Here is an 8,722-nt window from a genome sequence, read left to right as displayed (position 1 = left end):
GTTCATTTGTGAATGAAGTAACTAGTAACAGTAACTAGTTACGTTTTTTCAGTAACTAGAACAACACTGGTTGTGACAGAAGTGTGACTGAGTTCAGAAAAAATATTGTAGCAACGTTTTTAGTAAGAATTTTTACTTGTTCTTGCAGCTAAAATTCACCAGAATGCAGGAATTTGCATGTCTTTTGTTAAAACATTTTCTGGGGGGGAGGACCCCCATGACCTTTCCCCTCAATTCTAGGAGAGGCTTTAACATGTAAATGAAAATGCTGTGAGCTATACACATGCAAATCAGGGTAGCAGGGGAACTTCTACTGAGCTTCAGTACAAACCACATCTTCATCACAGCTGTGGAGTTCAGCTCAGACGTGACCGATTAAGATCAAGGAGGGTAAGTGTTATTATATTAGATTTGTTTTTGGTCAGTGTGACTATTTTTCATGTGTATTAGTGTTTTTTTTCAATGCTAACAAGCATTGGTCTAATCTGAAGTCACATGTTCAAAACTCTGAACACGGTCTGCAAATCTCTCAGTCCATGTGGACTAAACTGTGACTCATTTTTCATTGTTTTCACACAAAACACATTCACTGACCACAGTCAACAACATTCATCAACTCTTTTCTCACTCACTAGTTTTAATTATTAATATTATAATTAGTTCACCACCTGCAAAACACTAAACGTTTACAGCACATTTTTAAAATGCTAACACACTTTGTTCAAAACACATCAGCTAAATGAAATATATTGATTATAGTATTTTGTGTTTTATATAACTGTACCCTATAGATTCTTTTTTTGTTTACAGTAATTTTTATGTTTTTTTTGTGCAAAGATCTTATTTTGTATTAAAATACTGATGTACCTGACAATGTAAAGCTCTTTGTTGTTAGTATTTAGTAGTTCAGTGTGCTCAGAGTGAATAGATTAGATTATTTGTTAGTGTTGTGGTTGAATGAGCTTCATTTGAGACGTGTATGAAGTGTTTTGTTGGTGAGAAACACTTTTGGAGATGAGAGTAATTGTTAAGCTGAGATGACTGATGGATATGCAGGCTGTGTTTAGAGTTTTGAACATGTGACTTCAGTTTCAACCAATACTTGTTAGCAATCGGAAAAAAAAAAACTCTAATAGAGTGGAAGGGTCCCAACCCACAGGTTGAGAACCACTTGTGTATTGCATGTCGAAGAATCCATGTACTATGGCTAGATTGTATGTCCAAGCATGTATTTATGTCTGTCCTCTACATTGCACACATTTGATCACCACTGTATTTATATCCATACAGGGCTTGGTCCGTCATACATATAGAAGCCTCACAGAGCTGCAATGGAAGGTCTAGCCAGAGGACAAGTATGTTTTTGGTCTTTTTCCCTCTGAATTGCTACTGTTTGTGAAATTTACAAAACACAGTTAGTTAGATTTTTTTGGTTTTTTTTTTTGTAACATGTTTTGCTGAATGATGAGTATCTTCTACCTCCACCACCACCACCACAGATTCTGTTCTGATCACAATGAAAAAGTGACCATGGCTGTGATGGGGGCCATTTAAGATGCTGAGCCACACTGGGGCACAAGCCAAGTTAGGAGTAAGTCTGATCACATTAATCTGGGGACTAAATTTAATGTATTTGAGTGATCATTATCCTTTTCAGATGCCTTAAAATAATACATTTAGTATGAATTCATGACATAGTATTTGTGTTGTCATTTTCATTCACTAGGAGCCTGCAACATGGCTTTAGAATCCTACGAGGCCAATGAGGAGCAGGACCTGAATGGGACCAAGGAGGATGTAAAGAGTAGGAAGACTCTTACCACCAGGAGAGATCCAATGTTATTGCCGTGCTCCATACTGCTGCATTTATTGATCATGGTATTTATCAATCACCTGTAAACAAAGTGTATACAGGTTATTTCTAAAGTGACTCTTTAAGACATTTTAATTGCCTGCGACAAGCTGTTGAGCTAAGGTTAATGCATCAATAAACCAATTGGAACAACAATTAATATCAGCAATGGATTTGTTTCTGTTATCATTTATTGTCATAATTTAAGGACCCATAATTGTTTTGTTACATTGTGTTAGCCAAGAAATGTATGGGATTAAATATTTAAAGTGGGTCTTGTGTTCATGTTAGGACAGCTGAAATAAAAATGGTCAGGATACTGACCTCTCTTCCCATTTGTCACACAGCTTTTCAAGGAATGGGTCAAAGTGGGACAGATGATCCTCTCTCCAGAAGAAAAAACTGTTTACAAATTTGCCTCTACCAAAGTGGCGAGCAACACAGCTGTCAGAGATGATGGAAACCTGCTAGAAAGCACTGGGCAATAACAGAAAAAAAAGTGTTGAGCCAAGATCCACTTACTTATGCACAGACTCTGGACACTTTTCAAAAAGGCTCCGCCCTAATTCAGATAAAACATCTATCTGTCTGCATGTGAGTGAGGTGGAAGAAGACTCAGATAGAGATGTTTAAAATTTTGTTTGTGTGATATGTGTGTGTGTGTGTTTCTTTTTCTAACTCATTCTAATTTTATTGTGATAGAATAAAATGTTATGTGCACTAAGTGATTTTTGTTTTTAATATTTATCTTGATAGTCTCTATCTTCAATGTAGATCTGCCATTTTTGATGAGACAATTGGTACAGAGGGGAAAAAGTGGACCTAGTATAGAGTTAGGGACACTGCATTTAACTGTCCTGGGTATGGTGAGTCACCCAATGGGCCATGAATTGTATATCGTACTTCGGATATGACCGGGGAGAGTATCGGTGCAGTATTCGGAATCAAAATACTAGTGGTGTTCGGACTTCGGATATGACCGGGGAGAGTATCGGTGCAGTATTCGGAATCAAAATACTAGTGGTGTTCGGACTTCGGATATGACCGGGGAGAGTATCGGTGCAGTATTCGGAATCAAAATACGAGTGGTGTTCGGACTTCGGATATGACCGGGGAGAGTATCGGTGCAGTATTCGGAATCAAAATACTAGTGGTGTTCGGACTTCGGATATGACCGGGGAGAGTATCGGTGCAGTATTCGGAATCAAAATACTAGTGGTGTTCGGACTTCGGATATGACCGGGGAGAGTATCGGTGCAGTATTCGGAATCAAAATACTAGTGGTGTTCGGACTTCGAATATGACCGGGGAGAGTATCGGTGCAGTATTCGGAATCAAAATACTAGTGGTGTTCAGACTTCGGATATGACCGGGGAGAGTATCGGTGCAGTATTCGGAATCAAAATACTAGTGGTGTTCGGACTTCGGATATGACCGGGGAGAGTATCGGTGCAGTATTCGGAATCAAAATACTAGTGGTGTTCGGACTTCGGATATGACCGGGGAGAGTATCGGTGCAGTATTCGGAATCAAAATACTAGTGGTGTTCGGATTTCAGATATGACCGGGGAGAGTATCGGTGCAGTATTCGGAATCAAAATACTAGTGGTGTTCGGACTTCGGATATGACCGGGGAGAGTATCGGTGCAGTATTCGGAATCAAAATACTAGTGGTGTTTGGACTTCGGATATGACCGGGGAGAGTATCGGTGCAGTATTCGGAATCAAAATACTAGTGGTGTTCGGACTTCGGATATGACCGGGGAGAGTATCGGTGCAGTATTCGGAATCAAAATACTAGTGGTGTTCGGACTTCGGATATGACCGCAGAGAGTATCCGGGAAGAATTGAACTCCGGGATATGGCAAGTATAAAAGTGTTCCCATATCCGGAGTTTGACATGCTCCGAACATGACATCGACTTCAACTGCTGTTCGGAGAGTATCCCAGGTGGATATCACCGTATTTGACTCATATCTTGGAATATTCGGGGTTCGATTCTTGGGCTTTTTGCGCAGTGTACCATTTTGTTAGGTCAACTGTGAACGATGGAAAAGTGACATTACACTATTGCCCTACAGAGGAGATGTTAGCAGACGTAAATGTAAATAGATTTTGAATGCCATTTTTTGTAACAATTCTCATTATAATCTACACATTTTTGCAATGGTGATGATTGCTCTTTTCCCTGTGTTCTTCATACTTTTCACATACACCAGGATACTCATAATATCTTATCGAAGCGGCAGAGAACTCAGGAAAAAAGCTGCACACACATGTTTACCCCACCTGCTAGTGTTGGTCAGTTTCTCTCTTCTGTGCACATATGATGTCATTATAGTTCGACACGGGACTGACCTTTCAAAGCTTGTACGGTTGTTGATGACTTTTCAAGCCATTTTGTATCATCCCCTCTTTAACCCAATAGTGTACGGGTTGAAGATGAAGGAAATATCCAAACACTTAAAAAGGTTGTTCTGCCAATCAAAGTCATTTAATGCATTTAAAACCTTTGTATTGCAGTATGTTTGGTGGCAATAATCAACTCTAGATGCACTGAATGTTGGGATGTATTGAAACAGTTATTGTGTCTATATGAGGTTAGGGTCTTTTTTACATGAGGTTTTATTTTAATCCTTTTTCTTGTTGAAGAGTGTCACTTTTACATGAAAGCTCCAGTTATTTGCTATTGCATTTGTCATTAAAATTGTACATTAAGATGTGCTTATATTTACCATTTTGTTAAAACATATTTATATTTTGTGTTTATTAATGCCAAAGCCAGTTAGAATTGCTCTTTTTTTTTTTTTTTTTTTTACAGTCATGGCTTTTTGTGTGTAATTGTAATGTAAATGTAATTTTTGAGTTTCTAATAAATGGAAAACCTTGAACACCAGCATGTACACATTGTTGATATTCATTAATGTTCTTTCTTGAATGCACATGAGCTCATCCACAACCTCAATTCTCTGGTAGAATTTCAGCAACACATTTTCTTTTTGCACTTAATTCTATGTAAGATACTGTCTATAATTTTCCAAATGTACTCTTTATGAAATAAACAAGCTACACGCTTTACAACCTCTTTGAAATGAAACATCTCAGCCCTACACTACGAAGCTGGATCTCCAGATCCAGGCTGTCTGTTTGTTCACGGGTTTGACCAAACCAAACATTTACACTCCCAGAGCGGCTTTACAAAGACGTTAACTTTAGCCTGGGGTTTCCAACCTGGATCAGTGAGATGATAAAGGAGAAACCATGCAGAGCAGCCTACTTCACCATCAACAAACAGACAAATATTCTTAAAGAATATGAAGAATTAAACTCCATAATCTGTTGTCACAGATAAAGCCAGAAAAGAAGGATCACTGACAGAAAATTGCTGACTCTATTCATGCATAATCTTGTAACATTATACAATAATAATACATTTGACAATAAATGAACAGCACTCTGATTAGTCAGATTTACTTTAATACTGAACAGATAAATCCACACCTTGATGACATGAGTAGTTGATGGATACATTAATCCATGTTTCAGCAGTTTGAAGTCAAGTGTATTTAAGGATTTTAAGCATTGTACTTTATATATAAGTATGTACATACAGTGCCTTGCGAAAGTATTCGGCCCCCTAGAACTTTTTGACCTTTTGCCACATTTCAGGCTTCAAACATAAAGATATAAAACTGTAAGTTTTTGTGTACATTTCTGCAGTTCATCCAGAGTGATCATGGGCCTCTTGGCAGCATCTCTGATCAGTTTTCTCCTTGTATGAGCTGAAAGTTTAGAGGGACGGCCGGGTCTTTGTAGATTTGCAGTGGTCTGATACTCCTTCCATTTCAATATTATCGCTTGCACAGTGCTCCTTGGGATGTTTAAACCTTAGGAAATCTTTTCGTATCCAAATCCGGCTTTAAACTTCTCCACAACAGTATCTCGGACCTGCCTGGTGTGTTCCTTGGTCTTCATGATGCTCTCTGCGCTTTAAACTGACCTCTGAGACTATCACAGAGCAGGTGCATTTATACGGAGACTTGATTACACACAGGTGGATTCTATTTATCATCATTAGTCATTTAGGTCAACATTGGATCATTCAGAGATCCTCACTGAACTTTTGGAGAGTTTGCTGCACTGAAAGTAAAGGGGCTGACTAATTTTGCACACCCAAGTTTTCAGTTTTTTATTTGTTAAAAATGTTTGAAATATCCAATAAATTTCGTTTCACTTCATGATTGTGTCCCACTTGCTGTTGATTCTTCACAAAAAATTACTGTTTTATATCTTTAAGTTTGAAGGCTGAAATGTGGCAAAAGGTCGAAAAGTTCAAGGGGGCCGAATACTTTCGCAAGGCACTGTATATGCATAGACATTATGTAAGTCAATGGTCCCCAATCCTGGTCCTCAATGGCCACTATCCAGCATGTTTTAGATGTTTCCCTCTTCCAACACACCTGATTAAAATGAATAACTCATCATCAAGCTCTGCAGAAGCCTGATAATGATCCTGGTCATTTCAATCAGATGTGTTGGAAGAGGGAAACATCTAAAACATGCTGGATAGTGGCCCTTGAGGACCAGGATTAAGGACCTCTGATATACGTAGACACCACATTGCCTGCTGCAGCCCACTAGAGCGGTGCATTAACAGGGTGTGGAAAACTGTGAGCAGGGAACAAAACCTGCAGGACACGAGGAGGTTGACATAAGACATGTAAGACAATGATCTAGCAATCACACTGTGTCCAAGAACTCAGCTAAATAGTGAGGGAAGCTTGATTGAGAATGGGCCACACCTGGGTGGAAAACATGAACTCAGAACCCAAACACACTTACATCACCGGGAGGTGGAGACATGAGCGGGAACACCTGGAAACACTAAGACAAGAGTAAACACAGGAGATACTCAAAAATCAGAATAAACTAAGACTAAATAACTAAAAGAACCACAAGGGCTAAACACAAAGAAAACTAAACAGAACCTGACAGGGTGACCATTTTGGAACGGTGGTAATTTCTCCTACAGTACATTACATCTATAGAGGAATGATGTGCTTACACTGGATGGATGGATGGATGGATGGATGGATGGGTAGATAGATAGATAGACTTAAATAAAACAAAAGGAACCCAGAAAACGTTCAAACTGAATGGTTATTTTTTAAATTTCAACCATATAAATTCTAACTTCATTTATTAGTTGTTTTTTTAATTGCTTTTATTCATGTACTCATCATACACCAAACAACAATATAAGTAATTAATAAGTATTTCTAACTTGTCCAAATACATTGCAGTTCATAATAATAATAATAATAATAATAATAATAATAATAATAATAATAATAATAATAATAATAATAATAATAATAATAATAATATTTGTCTGGTATAGTATTGTGGTTACTCATTTTGGTATCGTGACAACTCCAGATAGACCTACAGTTTACTCACATCCTTCTAATCGACCATATTAGTTTCAGGTGCAACTCTTCAACCAACTAACAAACTTTACCCATTTTCTTTTACCTTGATTTAATCCACAAAGTAAGATCCTGCTCTGTGTAAGACGCTAAATAAATGTTCTCATTTAGCAAAAATGTTCTCAATCCCCCCCTACACACACACACACACACACACACACACACACACACACACACACACACACACACACACACACACACACACACACACACACACACACACACACACACACACACACACACACACACACACACACACACACACACACACACGTAAACTGAATTTGATCCCTTCAAAGACATACACTGGTAATGGCCTTACATCTGACCTGTACCTGTAGTTGTGCATTACACAATGTCCATTACACCATCTCCTCTATATAAATACACAGTTATCTTTTCTGCACACTCTTCTACATACAGTTTGTTACCTAAAAGTGAATAATATGCTTCTCCGCGCATTGTCACTTTTGCAGTAATTCCATGACAGTCAGTAAGCTTTGAGTTTGAAATTTGAGAGATGAGATTGCTACAATTGTTTCAATGAGGGAGTGATGTGATGGTTTTTTTTTTAGCATTTTCAAGGATAGAATATTTTATGCATAACAAAGAGGGTTGACTTTGGTTTCAGGAATTTGTCTTTGTTATGAAGAGAAAATATTTTGTTTAAAAAAGAACTTTCAGACCTAAAACACAGGATAACTACTTATGTTAAAGCTAGGGTAGGCGATTTCCTCCAGATACACTTTTTAAGTTTTTGGTTGAAATTGTCTTCATGTCCTGACAGAAATTAAGATCTTATGTGCTCTGAAAAAGGAACAAAGAAAATCTGTCAAATGTAGCAGCTGTAAATCTGTCATAACTTTGACCAATAGAAAAAAATGAACCGTTATTTTTTAACCAATCACGTCTCTCTCTGCTCGTTCTCGACCCCTCGCATGCACAAGCTCACACTAGTGTGTATTATGTGGGCAATCAAATACATCATGACAATCAAAGAGGAGAAGGGGTTAACTTAGAGGTCGAAACAGATTTGTCACTTTATTTTGAAATGTGTAATGAGAGTTTAATGAGTTCCATAGAGAATGAAGCGACCTGATAAAAACAAGTTTGCACAAACTCCGAACAGCCTTACATCATCTGATGAGGGTCGAAGGCATCCTACATTATTGTTTTGTATCATTCGGACATGGATCTGCACCAAGTGCAATTTCAGGTCAGCTGTTTATCACCAAGAATGCTTTTATGATATTATTTTTTACGTGTCATGCATTTTTCTGATCTGTTTGGATTTCACTCCTTTTTCACACAGCAATGAATCCTGAACTAAATACAACATACATTACTCTTGATGGACTCCTGGCAGTGCAAAAATACAGAC

At 38.0% G+C, this 8,722-nt stretch overlaps 1 long non-coding RNA gene across 1 annotated transcript; it reads left to right on the top strand.

The window, feature by feature from the left end:
• The first annotated feature begins 301 nt into the window (after positions 1-301).
• On the top strand, positions 302-1,820 carry LOC114473973 (uncharacterized). The gene is made up of 4 exons (XR_003675326.1): positions 302-390; positions 1,291-1,355; positions 1,500-1,591; positions 1,727-1,820. It is a non-coding gene; the product is annotated as an uncharacterized LOC114473973 (long non-coding RNA).
• The last annotated feature ends 6,902 nt before the right edge of the window (positions 1,821-8,722 follow it).

The sequence above is a fragment of the Gouania willdenowi genome, chromosome 13, assembly GCF_900634775.1.
Source record: "Gouania willdenowi chromosome 13, fGouWil2.1, whole genome shotgun sequence".
NCBI lineage: Eukaryota > Metazoa > Chordata > Actinopteri > Blenniiformes > Gobiesocidae > Gouania > Gouania willdenowi.
Note: the sequence above shows the minus strand (reverse complement) of the source record. Positions and strands in the feature narration are given on the sequence as shown.